This window comes from Prorops nasuta, unplaced genomic scaffold (genome assembly GCF_024137725.1).
Source record: "Prorops nasuta isolate Cenicafe-Biocafe unplaced genomic scaffold, Cenicafe_Pnas_1.2 PNAS00008, whole genome shotgun sequence".
Lineage (NCBI taxonomy): Eukaryota > Metazoa > Arthropoda > Insecta > Hymenoptera > Bethylidae > Prorops > Prorops nasuta.
The window spans coordinates 2,792,248-2,818,305 of NW_027116805.1; the positions used below are offsets into that span (position 1 = coordinate 2,792,248).

Here is a 26,058-nt window from a genome sequence, read left to right on the forward strand (position 1 = left end):
TATATATATATATCGCATAATCCGATTTATTTCTTCCTAGAGCTAGCGTACATTTCATCCGTTCTCGACCAGAATTAATAAAGCGTGCTCCTCGGGACTTTCGCGAAATGAGCTACTGAATTTTCTCGGATTTTTTTTTATAGTCTCTCTAAAATGCTCTCTCGGTCACTTTTACTCTCCCAAATAATTTTCGTCTCTCTTTACTCTATTTTAATTTTCTATTCTATTACTATGGTAAAGCTATTCTATACAGTATATTGTATAACTACATCATTTCATATCTGTCTCTTTTACTTCTTTGGTTACCCAACCAATTCTGTTTCATAGAACACTTGGATTTCTAGCTGTCTCAGTTTCTCGCACTTCTTTAGTTTCCCCAACTATCTCTGTGTCTTACATTTACTTAGTTTCCCAGCTGTTTCTGACTCTTCATCTTGTTTGGCTTCCTAACAGACTTCTCGAAGCTCCCCCACTCCTATCATCGACTCCTGGAGAAATCATAACTGGGAACACCTGGAGCCGAACTGTCAACGAGTTACGTGTCGCGCAGGCGTGACTCGTGCAGTCTGCGTCTTTCTCGGTGACGCCGCGTCAACGGAGACTCACGAAACACTTAGGCAAACTTGCATATTTACCGTACCGAAAGCCCATTAGGCGAGGAACTTTCGGCGATGATACTCGCCAAATGTGGCCCTCCACTCGTCGTATTATAATCCATCTAGCTGTAAACAGTTTACGACATCGCTGCCATCCAAGGAGTCGCGTGTCAGACAACCCCAAAAGTATAGCTTATCGATTAAGCAGCCTACAGTGTTTCATCCATATCCCCCTCTGATGGGAATCGATCCCCTTTCCCTTCGACCTCATCTTTTCCTTTTAAGCAAACGTTACCACCCCCCCCCCCCCCGCCCCACCAATCCAAGCAGGACAACTACAGACAAACTCCATCGTATTTCCCTGTAACGGTACGTCACAGCCCCTCCTCCCGATAGGACTTCATCCCCTTCCCTTTTAGCAGGACTTCCTTTCGAACCCTCGTTGGTAAAAGGAGCTGCACTTGACAATAACGCTTACACTCGAAAGGCAAGAACCTCCAGCTGTGAGTTGGAAACGTTCACCCCTGCTTTCATCCCTTAAGCCAAAACTATCCTACTCCCACCCTCAACCTCTCTGGACCCTCCGCTTCTCTCCAATTCCACGTGTCCGTGCTTCCATTTGTCAAAGGCCACCCCCTCTTTTCTAGGACCGTGACCCTTTGCATTACAAATGTTACCTCTGGACCTGGCAATTTCTTTATCAGCCGGGAAATACGTTCTATTAAACTTAGTCCGATTGTACTGCCACGACCAGTAATCTATCTCAGTTTCGGCCTACCCGAATTGATTCTTATTAATCTACTCTCTGCGAGGCTTCTGGGTATCATCATATCTATCGCATCTTTAGGGTAAACGTGAGCAATTATTTCAAATGTTTTCTCCGTTGATTATCTCTTCTATTTTATTTACATCATGCCCAATTAAATTCGTAGTATAGAAATTAATTTATCGGAATGTGTCAATGGGATTAATATGGTAATACATTTTTGTGTTGGTCATCTAAAAAGTTGACTTTATAGTTTTCTGTCGTAAATTTTCTTTTGTCATTTATATAACAGAGGTAAACCCAGTTACAAACTTACGCCAATATCGTGGACGATTGAAAAGTATTCGTCCAAGTAGGCAACGCGTAATTTTTTAAGGCTGTTGTGACATGTTGAACAATTTAATAAAAGATGCAGCTAGCACGTAATAAATTTCTTCAATTCATTCCTCCCCTTTCGAGATTCATTTTATTGAATGACACGCATTTCACGTAGAAACTGGGGAGCCCGCGTCTTTGCATAACAAATATTTTGTTTGCACAGGGAAACTAGATGTGCATAGTACGTTGGTTCTTTATCATTGAAGCAGTACAATTTCTCAGAGGATAAAAGCGGATATGGGTGAAGGAGGAAGCACGAGATGTCTTTCGCTATGCCTGTGTATAGCTCGTGATTGACATTAATCGTATCGTTGTGTGCGCTCCTCTCAATGTGTGCACATCTTTTCTTCAGCACCTACTAAAAACAAACAGGCGGCATTGCGGAGGATTTCGTCGTACGCGGATCGTTAGACGGCTTTGCTCTGTCATGTCGGGTATTTGTTTCCTTGGCAAACACGACAAAATAAGAAATTTACCTTGGAGCTCTATCCTTTCGTCTTCTATGCCATAGAAATTAATTATAAAACATGTTAAAATTCGTTGATACAATTGTTTTTTTTTTTGCAATTTTTTTGCATACTGTCCTTTCATGTTACGTGCGATGAAAAATAATTATACGGAAAGAGAATATCTTTACTTATATTAAAATAAAATTCTTGTTTTTAATTTGTTAAATATTAAATTATCTGTAGATAAGATGCTTGCTTCGAATTTTAGAAAAAATTAAAATAAAATATCGTAGAAAGATTTCTTTTTTTTGAATAAAACAAATTGTTGAAAGGTATTGTTTTCCCATACGTTTTAGCTTATCACTGATTAAATGTCTGTGTCTTGCGTTTATAATAATGGATAGGGTGATTAAAGTCATAACTAATTCAAGAATTATTATTCATTTTTATTCTATAATACATGGATGATGGGATTAGAAGGTGTACTAGACTACTTGCAAATTTCTACACGTACCAACTAATTACTCATTAATGATATATCAATAACGTCCCATTATCCGCAGACCTTTAGACAATAAATGATCTATTATTAATTCTATGGAGATTAAATAGATCATCATAGCCTTATGTTAAGTTAGTCGAATGTTTCATTTAATTGTACTGGTTTAAATAAATTAAAATAAGTAACAATTTTTTATCAATTATATGGCATTAAATTATAAGCACTTGACTCTACTTGTAGAGTTATCATTCTACTTTCAAAGTTTCGATGATAAAATTAACGAATAAAATGTAATTTAATTTCAATGTGGACGTTTCAATAGTTTCATCCTGCATGTTACTTGTTATTACTGTAGACACTGTCTAAAATTATTCGATGTTAACAGAATTTTAATGCAGCAATAATTTCAAATTTGAGAAATCTAATGGATTGAAAACTAATTGCATGGGATTGTTTATAACTCCTGATTGATAATTTAGGATTAATCGAGATAACTATCAATGGGTAATGTTTGTTTCTATTTTTAAATACTTGCTTTTCAATCTAATATACGATTGTGAAGACTGTATAATATAAGAGTTGATTATAATTAATAGTAACTATTCTATTGGTAAATAGTGTTAACAAGCAGAATTATCAATATAACAAGTGAAGCGTCTATATCAATGAAAATGCTGTCTTCGACAAACGTAAACCAATGAAAAAAATTTGTACAGCGTTTCAATAATAGTTATTTGTTGCAGAGCTCATTGTTGCTTTTATGAAAATGCTCAGCTTCAGTTATAAGGAAACTTTTATGATACAATTTCGTAAGGTCGATAATGAGCATTCTAGTTCTATAACAGGTAAAAGGTATGAACCAGATTGCAATTGGTTTTCTGAAGCTAATGATCTGCAGCAAGTATAATTCGTAATAAAGAAACATTAGTGATAATGGTCATGAGTAAAATGTAAAAGTTTGGCAAGAGATGTTATTGTTACGTAACTATAAAGAATTAAACATGAAAAATCTTAATTTTCGCTGAAGCATGGGTTGATGAGAGATAAATCTGACAGGATTTCAATAACAGTAGGAATTATTGCACGGAATTGCAGCGGGGAAATAAGGGCTGATTGCGGTGACCTATTCCCGTCTACCGTAGCATTTTCGCCATTCACCAAGAACTCGAAGATAGTGGAAGTGTTACATGCGTAATTCACCTGTTCGAGCTGCGGTGAAGGCATCGCACATGCAATACCATTTATGTCGAATGGATGAATTAGTGCAGCAAAGCCGTTTTGAACGATGAATGTTATGCCAGTCAAGCGGCTGGCCCCACCCAGGTCATTGCTTTGTCAAGCTCCATCAACAATCGCATCGACCGCGGTGATGATGAAAACCCATTGTCGAGATTTCAATGAACACTCCCTCGCTTACGACCCGGCCCAAAATCTCTTGCACATACAAATACTCCCAGATTTCAACGAGATATCCTAACGATACATTAATTATTAATCAGCCGTCATCAATATTTTCCACTCCCTCCCCTTCTCTATCATTCTTATTGTCCTAGATCACCTCAAGATCGTCTAATTATTCGTCGACGATAACAATAAACAAGTTCTATTATATATTTGTACAGTTATTAATGTGTTTAATTGAAGAATTTGGGGCTCCTTTTTGAAAGAATAATGAGAGGATTTACGATTCAATTTTTCCTGTAATAAAACTATAAAGCCTTCAAGTTTATGCTTTAAGTAGTATCACATTCATTGCAATTTCGCGCACTTGAACTATAACATTTGACACGCAGGAGGATTTTCAATTCACAAAGGTGATTAAATCTGCGCAGTTTGAATTTAATCCGTAGAAAAACTAGTTTTTAATTATGTGCAGCGCTTGACTGAAATGTTACACCGTACGTAAGATTTTAATAGGATATGATGAGAACCTATGTAATGTGACGTTTAAAATAATTTACTATAGATACAGTTCAATTTTTAGCTTTAAATCTATTTCTTTAAAAAAAATGTAAAACAATGGCTTGCTAAAATTCACTTACAACTCGATTTTCAAAGAGGTTTTTGAAATTACAGGTTAAGCTTCATGCTAAATATTTTTCCTTTCGTTTAGAATTTATTATATGTTTAAAGAAATTTTTTCATTTTTAAATTTTTCCATTACTGAAGTAAAATTCGTCGATATGAATTTTTAGCTCGCCAAAAGCGTTTTTCAATTGAGAATTTCAATAGTCTCGATGAATGTTCCATAAAAACGTAAAAAACTTTTCACTCAATAGGGTTCAGAAACAGCGAAAAGGTCGTAAAGAAATATCAAACGGTTGAGCATGTTAGACATAAAAGAATTGAACATTGATCAAAGATTTTACTGAATGAGATAAAGCTAAACAGTACAGCAAAGGGGGGAAAAATATAAAACTTTAAAGCTCTTATAAAATATCTGGAAAAAATTGCTTGAATTTCATTAATTTATCTATATATGACTGAATAAATAATTAACGTTACAAACCAGAGCTCGTTTGATGATTTTATCATTTGATAAGGTTTGAGTAAAGGGACGAGGATGGTAGAGGCAACACGTAGACGATTAATTAAAGTTTGATGGCATTGAGAATGGGTGGAATGAAATTAGCGAATTGGCGAATAAATGAAGAATATCCAGCCCCACTCGCTTCCCTTCACCATTAGAGCGAGGTCGAATAATTAGTTGTATTTTTTCCTCGTCGACAATTAAAGCCGTCCTAATTAGGCGTGGGCGCATCGGTTTTAATTACGATTAGAAGCGGTGTTGTCGCGTTTGCGCTTCTTTTGCTACGTAATTAACAGTTTCGAATCCTTTAGAGTACGCGATGCGTGATTATCGTTTGTTCAGCACTTCGTTACTCGTTCGGAAAATTCACTTTTCAGTCGTTAGCGTATATCTTACGCCCTGTAACCCTGCTCTACCTACCTACACCCGACTACTATGTTTATTCTGATTATTTGCAATCTTCTACCTTCTCACTTCTCTCACTAATTATATCTGACACTTCTGAATCGTATCGCAGTTTAAAGAAGTCAGGCATTTGTAAAAACATCGACTTAACAATGATTACATGATTTACACTCCAGTTCCTGTTTAAGTATCATGATGCTGCACTCTAGAATTTCATTTGTATTTTTGCTCGGCAGTAATACTTGAAAGAAATTACCATTAACGAAAGAAAAGGAAACTATTCAATCAGAAATACATAAAAGAAATCGTTAAGTCGACCTCGGATTACTTTGATTATTTGAAATTGCTTCCCTCGTTCTGACTTGTATCACAGCTTAAAAAGCCGAGTATTTATTATACCACTGACCTAACGACAATCACATAATTTACACTCCAACTCTCATTTCAAACTCAATATGATTCTACATTCATATTTATACTAAATTACTCAATACGACCAATAAATTACTTGAATAAAATTAACAGCATATGCTATTGATTTTATTTGTATCATATAGAAGGATTTACGATTGATGGAAGCAAGAAATAAAATCCAAAAGGAAAATGTTAATTACAGTATATATGTAAAATAAATTATTCATGTTTTATTTTAATTTTTGATATACTTCGATTATAAAAATGTCTTATAAATTTTGTGGAATATTATCTAAATTACATATATATTATTCGAAATTTCATGAAGTATTCTGAACCTGCTTGGGTGTTTATCAATTACATGTAACTTCTTTATTACCAAAAGAAAGAAGGCTTATCAATAAATTAGTATTAATAAAGTATTTAAAGCCGTTATACATTTATTGTCGATTACGCAGCATAAAGTTATACACGTAAAGATATGAAAAATTATAAGGAAAATTAAATTGTAGAAAACCGTAATAATTAAAATAATTAACAATTAATCACACACACACACACACACACACACACAAGGTATTAACTTGATAAGTTGAAGTAGGATTCAATTCAATAACTGAAAGGTAGAGGCTGTTCGTTAAACCGTACCATAAGCAAATTACAGTTTGAGCGGGCTGTGCTCGGCGTGTGTCCTTAATGAAAGACATTTTCAACATTCAGAATGTCCTGAGGGGGGCTGGTAGGATTGGGGAGAAAGGGGGAGGTTTTCAAGAAATCCCCTAGGAATTTCGAAGCAAGGAGGCCAAAAGCTGAAATTTCGAGTGCTCTTCTCTACCGAGTGGAATAATCAGCTCGCCCCTTCCTCGTCTACTTCTTTCATTCTCGCACTCTACTCTCTGAGCCAGATCATAACTTTCATGGGTTCCAGGATGCGTCGTTCGAACTTAAGTTTCGTGTAATCATCCAGGGATATGGCAGTTGAATAATCCAGGCACACGTGTATACCACTTCGCTTATTGCTACTTTAAAACTTGTTACTTATTTTTAGTGTTAAAAAAATTATGACAAGTCAAGAAAGGACCCATAGTTGAAAGGGTTTTTCTTTAATTAAAAAATAAGTCGATCTATGGTCCATATATAATAAGGAAATTATTATATTAATTAAAAATTCTGTAATTTAAGGCTTATTATTGGTCAGTGGATTGTTATAACGAGAACTGGCTAATAGGGCAGTGTCACTAAATTGCCCGACCTCGAATAAAATAATTTTTAATCCTTAATAACTTTTTAATTAAGGACTAGACTTAAAAATGTAAAGAATTTTTTACTTTAGTACTACCTTCCCTATCTGTAATTACTAGGCTGGTAATAATTAAGCGCCCAAGGTATACATACACTGATGAGAACTCCTCGTAAAATAAAACTGAAACACCACTCGTTTTGTAAATTTGTAAATATGGTTTAAACAATTTTTTGACGCGCCATGTAATTCTCATATACATAATATAATTGTGTTTTCATATTTTTCTGTCCAAATAAATTCATTAATGCCCCTAAAAGCAGTGCTTAGACTCTATTTGAAAATTACCATTTCAACAATGCACATAGTAATTAGCATTTGTATATTGTCGTGATGGTAAATTACCATTATCATTTTCGGTAATGAATTGTGTATTGTTTCACCTGATATAATGTAGTTGGCAGTTTATCATGGATGTAATTCTTATTTATGCTTAAAATTTGAAGGTTTTTTTATTTGAAAGTACAACGAATAATGAAAATATAATCCATTTAAAATTTTAGCATTTGAGATAACCAGGATATGTAAAAGATAGCATTTAGTGTTTAATAATGCAACGGATGAAGCTCTAATCTTTACGATCCTGAAGACAATGGAATGAAGAACGTATACTTGCTGGTGTATTTCGAAAAGACGCTTCTTGCCAGATAAAAAATACATTCAAATTAACCACTTTCCGGTGTTTAATGACGTCTTTATGAACTTTCTAGAGCGTTTCTAGAGATTTGACAAAAGAGAGAAATCCATGGATGCTTTTAGAGTCGTAAAAACAATGCAGAGGCCGTTTGTAACGCAAGGAAAATGGCTCATAAAGCACGCGTAAACCAGAACTTCACCTGATGAATTCATGTCTGGCATGAAAATGAGGAAAGAATAAAGTGGGTGAATTTCAGACACTTGATAAATCAAGAGAACAGTACGCGAGTGACACTACGACATGCATAGAGCACTATTGTTTTTAAATAAGATATGATATGTTTGAATTGTTTAGAGTCTAACATAATTTAAAGGTAATGGACATGGTTGTTCAAATGTCATTTACATAATAATTAGTGGTACTTGTGTGATGCACTGAGAAATATCTGGTTTTAAATACTGTAAAATATTGTTAAACTCAACAAAAAATTCAGTAACAAAAGTACTTAAATCAAAGATAAAAGAAGATTTAACATTCATTCGAAATGATAGGATCAATGATAAAAACCACGGAAATAAAATATCACTCTTCTACACTAATGAAAAACTAGGATAATAATGGAAGTGGGTTCATTAAATAAAAATAACAGAGAGAGCAGGTTGATATAGGAATGAAGACAGGTATAATTAAAACACCTGAAATACTTAAAAGGATTCATGCGTCATCGACAACGTCGACGACAAAGATAGCATTTCGTTAAAGTTGCCAAATAAATTTCTAACACGAACGAGGAATCAGGTCTGATAAATTTGTATCAGACAAAAGGATAATTTAATTAAGATCTCGCCGCCTGGTGTTTCATATTCCATGAGAGACCTCAGTTTGACATGAAAATGGCTGGTCTAATAAGTGGGACGCTTGAATCTTTAATGGACGGTACCCTAATCACAATGACGAATTATTAATTACCAGAAGTTAATTGGTATATAGAGTAACAATTAGAATAAGAGATAAGCTGATATAAGGGATGGACACAGAGGGCTCGTCCAAATGTTAGGTAGAGAGAGGGAAAGGTCAGGGCAAATAAATAACGGATAGGAGAAAATCGGGGAAAGTAAGGGGGGATGCAGTAAGAGCTCGAAGGCTTTATATCAGTCGTAGAATAACGCAATTAGGTACTCGGAGTGCTGTGGCACTTCGTGCGCTGTCGATAAAGTTTCTGACTGGCCGAGACCGGTAGAGCAGGAGTTGTACAGGTGAAAAGGGGTTGGTAGGGGGTTTAGATGGATCGGTGAGCGTGGCGTGGGTAGGACTCAAAAGCAAGTTGAAGTGGGACAGCAGAGCGAGAAGAGAGGCGTCGTTATCACGCGAAAGACGACGCGCTTGCCGTATACCGAGCTATACCGCACCTCATTCCCAGCAACCACGTAATTACTTGACAAACTTGTTAAGGGACGCTGAGCGTCCGCTCTCCCGGAAATATCCGCTATCGCCTTGGGACAGCCGGACACTGTGCTTTTGTTTTCCTGCGTGAGAACCGACAGTCTAGATACCTAAAGGACCTTCCACCTTCTTTTAAGCCAATCACGTCAAGTGGATACAGCTTTACCCCTTTCTCCCTCCTCCTTTTTGCCAAAAACCTTCACGAAACTTCCACTATATCCTCATCCACTCTTCACAACTCCCCCTCATCATCCCTTAACATTCTCCCATTTTACTTCTCACAGATAGCCAAGGCTCTCTTTGTACTAACCCAGTCCAGCTGACCAGGCTTCTCCTCTTTGTTCCCTTATAAATAGGTAACATCTACGATCGTTGACAGTGGTGGTGATAGTGTTGATGCTATATTCTGTTGCTGCTTCTTGTATTCCTGCCGAATTAGCTGTAACTCGATATCTTTTTCTTTTCCAAATTGGATACAATTGGTCCGTCGCTTTTATTTACTATCTGAATTCAATTGGTCAGGCTTTTTCTCCTTATTTTTCAACCATGTATCAGCTATAAATAGATCCTCAGTCTTCGCGTTTCTATTTTTTCCCGAATTTAAGCGAAACGTCTCGTTTTTCCTTTGTCCTGAAATTACATTGTAGCTGTTGATACGTTATCAAAACGGTAAACGAATTTTAGAAAAAATAATCTACTTGTATACTTTCCCTCTAAATAAATCAACGACACTGTAATTTATGAAACGAAATTTCCTCTTTCTAAACTGAAAGCTATAGCTTATAAAGGGAATTTTTCTTTCCTCCAAAGGACTTGGAATGAAAAGATCCCCTCTTTTTCTGAAAATCAATTAAATTGTAAATTTATTGAATGATTTTTTCTCTTTTGACGGAAGATTGGTGTAAAAATAGATAACAGGTTCCTTCTTCTCAAGATACACATGTCTTATTTTCTTGTTCCACTATCTCAATTTCTCTTGTAAAATCGAATGTAGGTCCAAAAGTACCTACGTACGACCATTTCACCTGGCTAAGCTGTTCCACTTGTCGTAGCTTTTGAGACACTTTATGTATCTGATGACTTTCTTCTTTATTTCTTGGTAAAGTCGGTAGGCGGCTATTTTTTATGAAGAATGATTAATATATGTATTCATAAAATCGCCGTTTTCTCTTATTATAAAGTGAAAATCAGCATAATACTCTTCTTTCCATTTTTTCACTAATATATTATAAAATTGAGTATACAAACACTATCTTCCTTGCAAAAATAGGTACTACAAATTCATCTGGCTGAATTGTTCCACTGATTCTCTTAATTGATACCGATTATTGTATCCATCGACTCTCTTCTTTGTTTCATTATAAAAAATAGATACCACAATTTATTTTTTTTAATTATATAATTCAAATAATGATTAATTAATTGAATAAAATAATCTCTTTTCGTCTCCAGATATACATTTCTTGTTGGGTTACTCCAGTATCTCAGTTTCTCTTAGATATATGAAATTGAATATAGGTCATTGATATAGTAAGCATTGACTTCTTAGCAGAGGTACGTACGACGAATTCACCTGACTGAGTTGTTCCATTGGTCCTCGCTGTTGCAACGGGTTTATCTATCTGGCAACTCTCTTATTTCTTTCTTGATGAAATGGGTTCGCTGCTATCTCGGTAGCCCTTTCTGCTCCCACGAACCGCCTTCGAATTACGAACTGCGATACCGTGCACGCTTAACGGAGCGTAACCGACCCAGCGAGACTTGGGATTTGGAGAAGCCCCGCAGAAACACCTATGCACCCGCCAAGCCCAATTGGCTTCAGTGCCAACGAGCCCACCAACATTGGCTCTTACCACTACAATTTCTTTCTTATCCCTTCTCTATCTTTAAAAACATAATCAAAGAAAAGCTTCTGTTTATATACATATCTCTTCTTATCCTCATATCTATATCTTTCACATTTTATTCTTATTTTTTCACATTTTTAAAACTTGTCTCTAATTTTTGGCTGATTTTATTTCATTCTCTCAAGGTTGTTCGATCTTTACTTACACACCTTTCCACCTTTTTCCCCCACTTTTGCTCCTCAGTACACCTTCGTTTTCCTTCATCCTCTTTCGTCAACGAGTCGTTGCTCCAGGGAGAAGCAAACAGCGTTTCGAATTTACGAGTTAGCAGAGTTTGTGAAAAATTGTTCGATTAACAGAGATAGAAATATATTTACCAGTATTAATAATGAGATATTGGAAATATGCCAAATTCTCGAATCATGTAATGGCTTGTAAATTAGTGCATTATATTGGATCATTGTAATTGTAAATTACAGTAAAAATAATTATAGGCATCAAATGTACTCATTTGTTTGAATAATGTTAAAATTTGATCATTACGGCTATTGTGTGGTTGAATAAAAATATGAATATTATTTATTATTATACGTATCACATGCAGTGTATGCTACAACTAAAGTGTAATAGGTATAAAATGAAAGGAAAACAGTAATTGTAATATTATCGTGGAATTTGAGAGATCTCATCTTGTGTTTTTCATTTATCCTGCGTTTATAAGCGTGTTTAATTGACGATTAACCGGAATATCCTTAATTCTTGTAATAATTAATGAGCGTCTAATGAAAGTTCCTTATTACAAGATCGCAAGCGTTAGCTTTCCTAAAATGACGAAATAACATTCTTCGTGCATGATTACGCGCGTCTAGCAACTACCACAGAAGCAATAAATTAAAGTGTTATGCGCGCGAAGGAAGCTCGAAATTTGCCGCTAACTGTTTTAACCCAAGTATACGAGTCTCCCTCAACGGCCTGAACTAATACGCTTGTGAAACATAGCTCCGGAACTTCTAATGGATCGTTTACTATCGATTGGCATAAAATTACCGAAAATCGAGAGGCAGCAATTAGAAAGCTTAACTTTTTCTAACAAATATTGTCTCGCCACTAAATTCTGATTATCAAATATTTTCAATTTCTAAACTTTAAAGTAGCTACATTCTCACTTTAATAATATCACTTGTATTATTATACTGTTATTGTAATATTATTATTGACTTATTTTACTTTTGAATGTGCAATTTATTATCGCTCTCTTTTAGATAGGTATACTTTTAATCATAAATGAAGAGCTCGTATATCAATAGAAATAAATATAAAAATTACTTATCCCCCTCTTGTTTATTAACTTTTAAATATTAAAGTTTTCATCGTAAAACTTTTCTTCCATTTCTATAAGTTTCTCTTACTATTTTTTAATAAATATTTGTAAAATATTTCATCACTTTTTAATACAAAGATAAATTCAGCAAAATTACATTCCGACTTTTTAATATCTATTTGAAAGAGAGGATGCAGTAGGTTGCTTTAGTTTCATATATTGCTTCCAGTTGACTTAATTTTCCCGTGTTGCTGTAATTATTTGGTATTTCACTTATGATTTGTTAGAAACTATTAGAAAATTCCTTTACATTATTACTTATAATGACTCCTAGTCGAAGTATTTATTAAAAAAATTTAATTTTAACTAATATTTAAAAAATGTTATTATTATTCATTTAGTTCGTAAAAGCATTTTTAAAAGTAGAATTGTTTGCGTTAGCGCGAAACGGAACAATTGAAACCGCGTAAAAAACGAAGCGACATCGTTATGTGCATAACACCGTAACTGCTTGCGAGTATGGAGAGGTGGGAGAAGAGGGAGGGGCAAAGAGTGGTAAAGTGAGAAAAAGTATATGCCTGCGTGTGTGAGAGAGAGTAATTTTTATTTTATATAGAGAGAAAAGAATGAGAGAAAAAGAGAGAGGCAGAGAGAAGAGAGAGAGAGAGAGAGAGAGACACACAATAGAGCAAAAGAGGAAAAGAGTCTGAAGGAATAGGGTCTACAAAAGCAGACAAGCGTTATATTATAGACGGGCTATTCGAATAAAGTACGACGAATCGAACGAGCAAATTATTCTGTTGTATTTGTTCAGTCCCCCTGCCATTTTCTGTCCGAGGTCAATAGACGTCATAGTTCTACTGGACGAAATAAAATTCGCAGCTAATCACTTTAACCGGATATCCCCCATCCTCCGCCAAAGTCGTCGCGCCGTTTGTTCACGCTTCAACTCTGTGAAAAGAATTGCTCGAGCAAAAACAAAATACCCACCCTCCTCGTCCATGCAAAATTCTCTCGTTTTATGCGCTCACTTCTTACGGCTGAGCTATAAAATTTACCATCCCTTAAAACCTCTCTACCGCCCCCTCTTCTTTGCCGTTCCTAATTCTAGTCAGGAATAACAGTGAATATTTAAATTCAATGCAACAAACAAGCCAATTAAGGATAAATTTGTAACCTTCTAGTTACGTTTAATTAAACAATAATCCTTCCATCTGGATTGAACTCTTGAGACTATGCATCTCTTATACTTTAATTAACAGAATTCGTTGAGAGTTTTGTTAAGGAATAAGAAATTTTTTATATTTACTTTTGACAATAGAACTGAAGAAAATGTACGAGAATTTTAATATTTGATAAAACTGAAGAAAGGTAAGACAACATGCTGATCTTTGGATTGACTTTTATTGAAGCAAAAGAAATCATTTATATTGTATAAAATGTAACTTACCAATTTGACGTGATCTATGTGGGTTTTAAACTCTTGAGGTTATTTTCGAATGATTGGAACTGAAACGAAAGGAAAGATAAAATATTAGTCATTCTAAATATTCTCTATTTATATTCCGTCATATAAAACAACTAAGAATGAAATTGGTGAATAGAAGAAGGGGAAACATTCTGAAGAAAACAAAGAATAAAAAAATCTATAATCAGGGGTGGCTCGAAGATAGGTTTAACGTAAAACTAATGAAAAATTAAATTTTCTTAAAGAATAAAATAAAAGTAAAAAATAATGGATAGTAATGAGACCAATCGAGTTAAAAGACGTTTAATTAAGTAATTATTTCCTTGCAAGATCGTGGAGCTATAATTGGTGCAAGCTACACACTTATTTCTCGGTAATGACGGTACAGGCTGGAATATTCTGTGCACAGGTTAAAATCGAACGATGCCTCTTCTTTTTATGTTAATGAGCAACAAAGTAGAGGGTAGGATAGAAAGCTGTCATTTCAACACCATCTGGATAATGTTGATTGCTTAATGATTAATCAGGAAACAATATATATAATAAGGGAAGAGCATTATGATCAAATCAAGCAGCAGATAAATTTCTAATTAAAATGTGTACAACTCGTGCGAACTAATTACCACAATGCGGTGTGTTATGCAATTCTAGGCTTGCCCTGTAATTCCAGCCATGAAATATTCATTGCCGGGGTATTAATTGTAGTATGGAATGATTTAGTTAAATGCACGTGCATTTTGATCGCGTAGGTTTTTAGGTCGCATATGTGTCGTAATTGAATGGCGAATGGTAATACGAATTTAGCATAATGACGCTGCTACCATTTGACATTGCGAATTATAAATTCTAATCCAAACCTTTAACATTATCTCGTTTCTTTCATATCGGCCATCATCAGGGGTAGAAAGGTTTTTTTGCATTGTACAATCGTCTGCGTTTTAGTATACTCTTCTTTATAATTAAATGGTAGCACCATTTATTTTAAACTTTATTTTATCCGGCCTAGCAAAACCGAATATATGACATCATTTGATTTAACGTAGTGTGTATCCAGATCCATACCACTAAGATTATTTGGTTTCTTTCATATGAGCCATCGTTAAGAGCAAAAAGCTTGTTTTTAAAGCCACTATCATCCGCCTTTTAACTTACTTACTCTCTTTTCTTATGAAGTGGTAGAACGATTTATTCGGGCTTTGCTTTATTCGCTGTAGTGGCTTTGAGTTGTAGATACTTTAAATTGAAATAGTGAAATGAATTATTTTACGCGATTGTTCAATAAATTTTAATTTAATTAATGAAGAATCTGCCAGTATTACTGTAATAACATAAAAATAATTGTAATCTGGCAGGTTCATCAATTCTGATTCATATTCTGCAAAGAAAATATCTTTGATTGAAATAAGAACAATTAACACCAATTTCATAAGAGATTCCGACTGAATATTAACCCTTAACGCTCTGTTGAGTTTGCCTGGGAGACATTTATCGAAGCGTAAACAATCTTCCAGAGTGCTAGAGGTTAAGTCAAAGTATCTTCCTTGTGATTCTTATGCAAAATGATATAGGTACATAGCAAAGTACATATATTACTTGATACATGAAGTTATGTGGCGCTCATGCTTGGCCAAATCTAACAGCACATGAAACTTTTAATTTAACATAATGCAATAATGTTTTTGGCCAAATGAATTGTAAAACTTGAAGTAGAAAAGTCAACACCACTTAATAAGCTTTCTGCAGATCGAAAGCTTTCCAGGAAACCAGAGCTATAGCGCTGTAAATATGTGCATGAAGAAGTGACTTTCTGGATTTGGTTAATATCGCCATATGTCCCCATGTTTAACATATCGAAAACACGAAGGTTGGGAGAACTCAGCTCCGACGTATTGTTCCATCATTCCCTGCCGTGTCAGTGTTTTGTTTTTGAAGGGTTACGAAAGATTTATAGGAAAATAGGAGAAAAACGAATGCTGTGCAGGATAATTGATTGCAGGTTGCCCTTTTATTAGTTTCTATAGTCGGTCATCGAAAACCGTCAATAATTGATGTTCGTAATGCGATACGAATACTAGTGTTGAACACTCACCTGTACAATCATGTATAACGATGTTTTCTCAACGTAAGTTAATTGTTCCGATTCTGATAGAGAATAGAATAATTCTGTCCATTTTATGAATTCCATGCACAGTGACCCAGTTCGTGCTTCGTACCGTCAAATAAACTTGTTTGGTTTCCGGTAACTTTGCCCCTTGCGAAGGAGCTATAATATATATATTCATCGAGATTTTTACCCGACTTGTTTCAATGCACGCATTAAAGTTTTATGCGAAAAGTGCAAGAACTATTCTTGCCACATTGATTTATTTCAATAGGAATGACGAAAGTCAACTAATTCTTCTTTGGAGCATAATTCTTTATTCGAAAATTGTTTAACTGTGTTTGATTAATATTTTGCAACACTAGTGCACTAGAAAGTACTTTTTCAACGAAGGATATATTTTTTATAGACTTTGAGAATGAAGTAAAAGTCGTTAATAATATTGAAGAGGAGGTGATATGAATAACCGATTCGAAGTGTGGACAATAAATAGAGGTGTAAGGCGTGTTCACGTGGACGAGCAATAAATATTGATATGGGAGCGACCATTACGACTTGGACAAGCAATAAATATTGATACAAACAACAAGTTCAAAGGGATACTCTGGAATAATGCGAAGGGTGGTTGTTTGAGCCGTTGTACGTTTCGGAATAACGTAAATGGGACTTTTGAATGATTTTACAATGTTGAGACCCAAAAATTGAAACTATTAACACAACGATTTCGTTTACAAAATTTTAATACTCATAATGGACGTGGGGAAAAATAGTAAATCCGTTAAATAACGCGAGAAGAACATGTTCAATTAACAGAATTGATAAAATACATTATAAAGTAAGCACTGTACTAATGCAAAGTTAATTTGTGGTGTTAATTAGCATATAAATTGGATGGTCTATAAAATAAACTGCTACAGACTATTAATTAAGAGTCATATAGACTAAGAACAGTTAATCAGGTCATCGAGAAGAGCTATTAATAATAGAAAAAAAAATCTGACTGCGAAGGATAAAGATTCAGTGATGGAATTAGAAGTCAGTGGTGGAAAGTCAAACGATTAAGAGGAAAGTGGTAAAATGAGAGGAGAAAATTGATATAAAATCAGAGCTTGAAGGGTGAGACGTTAATTTGCAGTACTAATTAGGGGATTAAGTGTTTAGAGAGAGGATATATCGCGTTATAGGGTAGGTTGGTCACTTGAGAGATAGTTTGGGGGTGAAGGATGAGGCATTAATGGGATAGAGGGGTGTCTCCGATTTGGAGTAGTGACTATAAATAGCGGCATAAGGCGAGTTCAAGTCCTATTACGAGTTGGACGAGCACCGCAATCTGACCGCGTTGGCCTACCCTTCGCGGCTTCACCCTCGTGGCTCAGCGTTATCGCGCTCATTCCGTCAACGTAATACCCTAACAGAATTTCCACCAACCATTACTATCCACGGCGCATCTCCAACAACACGTGACTGTGCGAGATGTAATAAATCTTGCAAACCGACAGCACTGTGCGAGCCTCCTTCTCTCTCTCTCTCTCTCTCTCTCTCTCTCTTGCCCCCCCCCCCTCATTTTCTGTGGCAAATATGAGAGAATGTATGTGTAATTAGGTTACCCTTTCCCTTCCACCTCATCTCTCTTTCCTTGTTGTCTCCTCATTTTGTAAAATGAACGCCTGTTCCAGCCTTCAACCGTCTGCCTGTTAATTTCTGATTCTCCTGGAATACTCGAGAATCAAAATGTACGTTAACATTACCATTACCATTACCATCGTTCGTAACTAAACAAGTACGATTATATTTAAAAATTTATAGTAGTTATTTATACAGCCACATTAAACCTCCATTAGCGTTAATAATTTATATTATTACAACAGTATAATAAATGATATTAGATTATGCAATTTAACAAATATAAATTATATTTTGCAAAATTTGTATACACATTCAATGATATTTTCCACTGCTGTCTGTTTATTCGACCAAATTTAATTTTCAGAGATGCCACGATTCAGGAAGCAGTTTCGTTTATGATTTGCTTCGACTACTTGGCACGATACTTCGCAGAATATACCGACACTCAGGCACGATCCTATATAGAAGAATTTTATTGAAATATCAACTTCTGAAATCGTCCCTTTTGTGACGACAGAATACACAAGGCGCCAAAGTTCACAAGTTACAAAACACGGCCATGCAAATTGGCCTAATTAAAGTAGTCCGACTGTAAGATAAAATATGCAGTTATCGCATTTACCTAACGGAATTCGCTTTGAGGTGTAGCTAGTGGGAAATCCTTTATAATTTTCCGAAGCGTCAAACCATTAATTAACGAAGGAATCAAAAGAACTAAATAGTACGATAAAGGAATCCGAATCCTTTGGTATTGAGATGAGAGGGTTGACGCTCGGAGGCCTATGAGATGTATCGGAGTCATGAAAATTCATGACATTTTAAACGACTTTTTGTTTCGTTTTGCAGCAACGTTTTACAGGATCGGATATTCGGTCTCGCACGCAACGATGACAAAAAGTTTCAATGAAAGAAGGTTTAAGGATGTGAAAGAGGGCTCGAATCCTTTGAAGCTTAAATGACGTTTCTACTTTGTTGAAACTTCCGCATGGTCGAATATTGTTTTGGATGCGGCTTCGCGGCTGCGATGGGGATGCGCTTTTCTCACGCGCTCTAAGTACGGTTGATGTAATTTCAGCGAGGATATTAATGCTCAACGCGAACTCGAGTGGATCTAAAGTATTCATGATGCGTGAAAAATTTATTTCATACTTCCGGGCTGTGTAATGAAATATTTTAACACAATACCTTATTCATAGTGTTCCCTTGAATCTTTAACAATGACGTCGAAACTTTAATTAGAATCATCTAGCTCGTGTAGTTCGAGCTTAGCATCTCGCAACGTCCATCAAATGATTGTTTAAAATTGAGCCTTTTTTCTCGAATAATGCAGGTGTAAATTTGATAAGTATCGTTTGAAATAATTAGATCTTTAAAAGCAAATTGATAACGTCGTAACCTTCGATGAATTAAATAAAACGGGCCAGTTACACATAAAAATATTTTGCCGAGTTGCGAGATTGAAAATTCACTAGAATCTACGAACGCGTAACGCTCGTTGATATTAAGCAGCTCGAAAGGGATTTATGATTGAAATCTGGCGCCTTCCACGTAGGAAAAGGCGTTCAGTAGAGACCGAAGGTGCTCGACAGACTGAATTTTATTCATCGAAGCAGATGCGCCCAGTTTTTCCCATCTACTTCCAACGTTAAACCCCACTAAAAACTTTTGAAATAAATTCTTTTACTATTAATGACAAAAATTAAAGTTTTATTTTTCTTAAAGAATCATTTTTATGTTTGTCGTAAATTGCTTGTAATCATCCCGCTTTTTAAACCCAACAAGTATTTTGTCACATAAATATTGTTTTGCTACACTATAGTTTATACTGTATCACACTAACTGCCAATGCTCGATTTGTCGAGTAGCTGATAGAAGCGGGAATTTGTTATTTAACTGTAATAAATATGTTATAGTCACATTATATATTAATAATGATTTTGTAAATGTAAGACAGTCTTGTGAAGATGTGTAGAATAAGACAAGAATTGTAAGTGTACAAGAATCCATAGACTCTATAACCAACAATATATAAGTATAAAAACTACTTAGTAATAATAATATCGCACTGCTTTGATAAAGTTGGAAGTCTTATCAGGTCAAGCTGGTTTATTTATGTGATTTATAGGACTTCAATATGTACTATGTATGGTGCGGATTTGAAATAGTTGCACTAATATTATAAATACATATAGACTAGATATAACAATCCCTACTTCTATACGTTTTAATAGTTTCAGGTTTGTTTAGTTTCATATAACACCTTTTTTGTCACAAACAAATACCTATTGAATGTAGGAAACTTGCTCATTTGTTAAGTACAATTATAAGCTATACCTACCCCTGACAGCTGCGTTTCATTCATGATTATACTGAATGATACACTATGTTACTCGTTCATAAATTAAAGAGAATCACTGAACAATGCCTTTATTGTTAAAAAGCCTATTGTATGTGAAAAAATGCATTTCAAGTAGTATAGCTATACAACATGCCAGGCACTTCACTCTACAATTGGCAAATTCTTTTATAGGAATGGGAAGGGTATGAAATGACGTAAAAATAGAAAATGGACGTGATTTCAAATAAAAAAATACGTTAGATTCCATATAAAAGTAAGGGAGTGGAAAGGAGGCATGGTAATCAGTTTTAAATATCTGAAACAGGATTTATGATTGAAATCCAACGTTTTCTTTGGCAGAACATCAGTGAGCTGAATGGAAAGGAGTCGGTTGGACATCATTTATGCGCCGTGGCAGATGCAAGCGGGTTTAGCACAGCTTTTTCCATACTTGCCCGGCCAACGCAATCGATTTCGCAGGATGCCGGCGTAACTTTTATATGCGCGCCTACGTGCATTCCGTGAGAGGTCTGCCGGCATTCGCAATTCAGCACTGAGGGAAAACTGGGAATAGAGAGCTCAGTCGGGGGAGCAGAAACGACAAGATACTATCTCGCAGACGAGCTTTGAGAGAAAAGTCGAGGGGTCCGACCGGAAGTCGAACCTTAAGGCAGCACGTACGAAATAATGCTGGAAAGCTTCAGCAGAAATCCACTTTTAAAGACCACCATTTCAGCAAGGCCGGTTTATCATTAAGAACGGGAAATGCTGTCTATAAACATTTTAATAAAAGATTACTTTAAATTCGTTTACATAAAACGTGATTTCGCTGGAGGATAAAAGTTTTAGTACTTTTTTAGAAACCTGTACCTGCGCATTTTTTCTGCATATCTATCTAAAAAGACGGTAGTATGTCGACATGTTTATCTGGTATATAGTATCCGATAGTTGTAAATTTTAATTTATTTTAAAGTTATGAACAAACTCAAATTATTGTTATTAAGCTGAATCCTGATGCCTTTGTTTTTATAGCATATTAAAGCTACATTGATAAACGGTAGCAATCTTTAATATCTCGGGTCATCGACCGTTCACGGATTTAGATGGCATCGGGATTTTTCGATCTCGCAGGATCTTCCGAATTGTTTTACGGCATGCTATGCTCTGCGGTATAAAATATCGCAGTAAAAAAGTCAATGTGCTAGACGTGGAGAGCGCTGGCTGGGAGCTTCGAAATCGACGACAACGGCGTCATCGATGTGGGCGAGGATAAGGAATAGGATGACGACAGGGACAAGGATGGAGATAAAAACAAAGATAAAGATGAGAACGAGAGCAAGAATAAGAGAGGAGATAAAAAGAAGGAAAAAATCGGGAATAAAATTAAAAGGATAATTACAAGGAAGAACGTAAGATAAAATGTTTAAGATGAGAATCATGGCGAGAAGGAAGAGGGGGGATAAAAAAGATTAAAGATACTGATGGGGACAAGGATAAGATAAAAATATATTTATTACGAAGTTAAGAATTAGAACGAGAGCAAGAACGAACATGAGCGCGAGAGTAAAAAGGAGACAAAATCTGAACTATATCTGCAATTCTAAAAATATAAAGAATAAATGTAAAATGAATGAGAAATTGAACAAGAATAAAGGTAAAAGGAAGGATATAGATAAAAATAAGACAAGGATTAGAACAAGGGTGAGGATAAGAAGGATGCGCAATGATGACGACATTATAACACGAGGATCGTTGTAAAATTAGCCATATCAAAATATAACAGCATATCAAGTATGAGGGTTAACATAATAATAAAGACAAAATTAGGGCAAATAATGAGAAAATGGATAAAGATGAATTATAAGAACGAAAATGAGAATAAAGATAAGGAAGGATGCAAGGACAAGGATAAAATGGGGTTGACGTTGACATCGATGTTGAGGATGACGTCGATACAAGCGGCCAGCTTTGTCCTTTAAGCGTATCCTGCAGTATCCATGAACAAAAGATCCTTCGCGCAAATAATAGCTCCCTCGTAAATCTTGGTAAGAAAACTCCGAAAGCGCGCGCTACGACCAACAGAAATCGCTCGCATTACTGCCAGGAATAAATTTCTCATTCGTTGACACCATGTCTTCCTTTCTCTGCTGGTTTATACTACTAACATTTCCAATAAACAAGAAATCTCATTTTTCCAATATAACCGCACTCATAGACAACAAATTCAACTAAACTTTTAGCAATTTACGATTACTTTGTACCTAATTTCTCTATAAGCTGTATGCATACATTATTTTACTATTTAATCAGATATGTTGATTAATTGTTACCTCCGCAAAATATGTATTTGTTAAATACTAGACTATACTGTATTGATATAGTTTGAGCGAATAAATTCCCAGCAGGGCATGCAGAAAATAACTCAGAAACTCGAGTTCCAATCGTTGTTGATATTGTTAATATATTGAATGAGTATACTCTGTATTATTAGAGATAATATGAATAGCGTTTACTTGTATAGCCAAAGTCTTTAAATAATAAATAGTTTTTCATGAAATTTAAAATGTAATTAGACTTTCGATCAAAAAACTATTATATTTCGCAATCCCCTAGAAGAAATTTTTACTGAAATGGTACTCCTAATAGTTTTCGCTCATATGTCTCATTTTAATCAATTAGATTTTTACAAACTTAACTATTTCTATTACTTCAATAAGGTCAAAATGTTCGATAACATTTTACATATTGTACATGTAACATTTTACCTGTATACTTAATCGTTCCTTAGACCAGTTTCTAATACCTATAAACTACTCAACTTTGGAACTTTGGAAGTAAATTTCAGCACAATGTAAACAAGTTGAAACTAAGTTCTCGAATGACAAGAAAGGTAGCCTTACACAACTACTTAAAAGGAAACGTCACTTACAGTAAGTAAGCAATCTTATTCTTCACAAGTGGTTCGATATAACGTACAGAAAACTAAGTTTATTAAGAAGAAAAATACTTAGAATTCTTGAAAATAAATAAAGAGAGCGAAGAAAATATCAATACAAGTAATTAAAGCAATAGCAAATAATAGAATAAAATTGAATCAGATCGATATAAAAGATTTTTAACAGGCTTTATCAATATCACTTTTATTGCATTATTTAGAGAAGCTGTTCTATTTTTTTCATTTCTAGAAGATATTATAAAAATTCATCAGTTTCTCTCTACTAAAAAAGTAACAAATAAATTATTCAAACATATACTTGGGCTATGTAAGACTATAATATTTTAATTATATTACCCAGAAATAATACTTAGAAATCTCTGTCTATCAACGACATATTCAATGAATTCGTTTCAATATTAATTTGATGCCATTTATTATCCTGAATTCATAATTGGCATAACCAAATCTGTGTATTGGCCATAGACAGTCACACATAAAGTGTAGCACCATGGTGGTGGACATTAATATTGCAGACAAGTCTTGCTCGCCGTGGAGCTATGGAAGGATAAAGAGGGGGAGAAGGTGCGAGAGGGGAGGAAATGGACAAGTCGTAGTAAGAGGGGGAAGATCGTGGCATAAAATCTGCACGCGCGCCAAAGCTTTTTCGACGTGCTGAAGAACTCTGGGTAGAACTGCATATGAGAGAAGAACGTGGAGAGGACAACAGGAAATCGAGTCCAAGGCACCGTGAAGATATTCACATAGTGGGATATAAAAGAATATATGCATGTATAGTATAGTATATAACCCCGTAGAAGATATGGGTGACTGCCTCAAAATAAACCCGTCGTTAAAGTTACTGTTACCTTTCCTGTAGAAATGTTATACCCGATTTAAACGATATTAGCTGATCTTCTTATTTATGATTTATAAAAAGGTAGATTGGAGAAGAGGTCCTTTCGAGTCTAATAACATTACTGCTTAATGTATTCGTAATTGTGAAAGTTCTGTAATACAACTGGATGAGAGAGAATACTATACCAAATTTATAAAAGCTATGCAGAATACTTGTTGAGAAAAAGAAACTGTTAAATTTGATGGCTTGCGCGCAGATAATCCAGTTCCTAAATTCATTATTATTATAGCTGAAAATATTATGCGAAATGTTCTTCTTAACTTAAATAGGCGAGATAATTTTCTTTTTTACGATCTTTGAAAAGTTTTGATATTAAAGCGTATCGTGTCTGGCAATATTTGCTCTTTTACTACTTCTTCGTATACTTTTGCATGATTGATGACGTGAGAACGTTCTTTATTGTTAGATTAAAAGTAAATAAGTCTCTTAAAAATGTAGTTTACATTGTAAATAAAATACGATTGTTAATATAATTAGTGAAATTAAGACTTTATTGTTTCTCAGAAAATTGAATGATTTTTCAATGGATTTTATTATTTACGAGAAGTGATAGTATCGGTGGAAAATATTTGTTAACGACATTTCATAACGAAATAAATCATTATATTTGTGTCACTAAATAATCTTTATTTGAAAAGAGGGAAAAGCTCTTTTACTCTATATACGTTCTTTAAATTTCTTAGTGCATTGTTTCCAGAGGCTTAACTGTATGTTTGCCACGTAATTCCTGCTCGCTGGTAAATGAAAAATGAAGCACAGAAAGGCGTTAGAATGGTTTAAATTCTGCATGCGTGTTGAAAGTTTTTCAAAGCAGTTTAAGTTAAAGCGAAAGATAAGCGAGCCCGAGCAAAAATTCTACGATAAAGTGTGAGAGCAAACAAATACTAGAAAGTGGGAACAAGGAAGGTAAAAATAGAAGACAAAAAATATGCATAATTTAATATCATTCGGTATCAATTCTGTTATTTGACGTCAGTTTAAATCAACGATTTCCGAGACGATTGTGGAAACTGTTGACCATGTATGAATCTGTGCTTTTGTTTAAATGTCATTCAATAATTGAATAGAACAAATCTACATTTAAATTATCAATGTTTGATGTCTCTGATAATAATATTTGACCAATATTAGGTATATAATGAAAGCTGTGAATAGACAGAATAACGAAGGCCCTGTTATATACTGTTTGTTAATTATAGAGTCGAATAAATTTATGACGTATTCCTTTCTGCTTTGTACAAGTAAATGTTCAAGTAGTAAAAGTCAAACATTCGCAACCAGTAGACACCTATGAATTTGCCAGGAACTATTCTAATCTGTGGTATAGGTGCGCGTTAAAAGTTTTTCGAAACAGTTTAAGTCAAGTCGAAAGACAGACAAGGCTGAATAAGCATTCCATAGTAAAGCAGGCAAGCAAGCAAGTACATACTACTAGCTGGGGCAGACGGTAGGGCGAAGATAACGTTGCAGGCAAAAGTCATTATCGCTTCATTCTACGGAGAAGCAGGCTTTACGACAATTTGTACGTACGCGCCTCTCTCACCATCAACTACAGCCTGACAAAGTAAAACATAAACAATATGGATATCTGGTGGAACATATATATAACACGTAGAGCCAGCTTCATATGAGGACATGGATATGAAACTTGCCCCGGAAGAGCCTCCATAGCATACATATTACCAACACTTTTCTTTCGTGCTTCCGTTACGAAAAATGCAGATTCAAGATGAGAATTCCATAAATAAAATTGAATGCTCCTCTGTTAATTTGTCGATAAGATTCTTGGAAAACTTTCAATGAAAAACCAAGCTAGTTACACTTGAGTAAATACTAATTTATTCCTGTAAAAATTATGATGTGACAGAAAATTTATGCTTTTAAATTAATTATTGCGTTGCAAAGTTTTCAAGGACCGAAAGTAGATAAGAGGCTAAAAATGAATTATTACATGGATGATTATTAAGGTAGAAGACTCTCTATAAACTTGACGATTGGATCAAACACATAACAAAAGCACTAAAGTTTTTGGTCGTCTGGCATTCATAAGGAAGAATTTTGGTAGCGGAGCAAAGTGCAGGTT

At 34.9% G+C, this 26,058-nt stretch overlaps 1 protein-coding gene across 2 annotated transcripts in view; it reads right to left on the minus strand.

Moving 5' to 3' along the window:
- Positions 1-26,058, minus strand: part of LOC136775675 (leucine-rich repeat-containing protein 24-like) — a 178,154-nt gene that overhangs the window by 99,554 nt on the left and 52,542 nt on the right. For both annotated transcript variants that reach the window (XM_066730653.1, XM_066730652.1), the window contains one exon: positions 14,039-14,097. The gene's annotated coding sequence lies outside the window, so the exon portion shown is untranslated. The remainder of the gene's footprint in view (positions 1-14,038; positions 14,098-26,058) is intronic.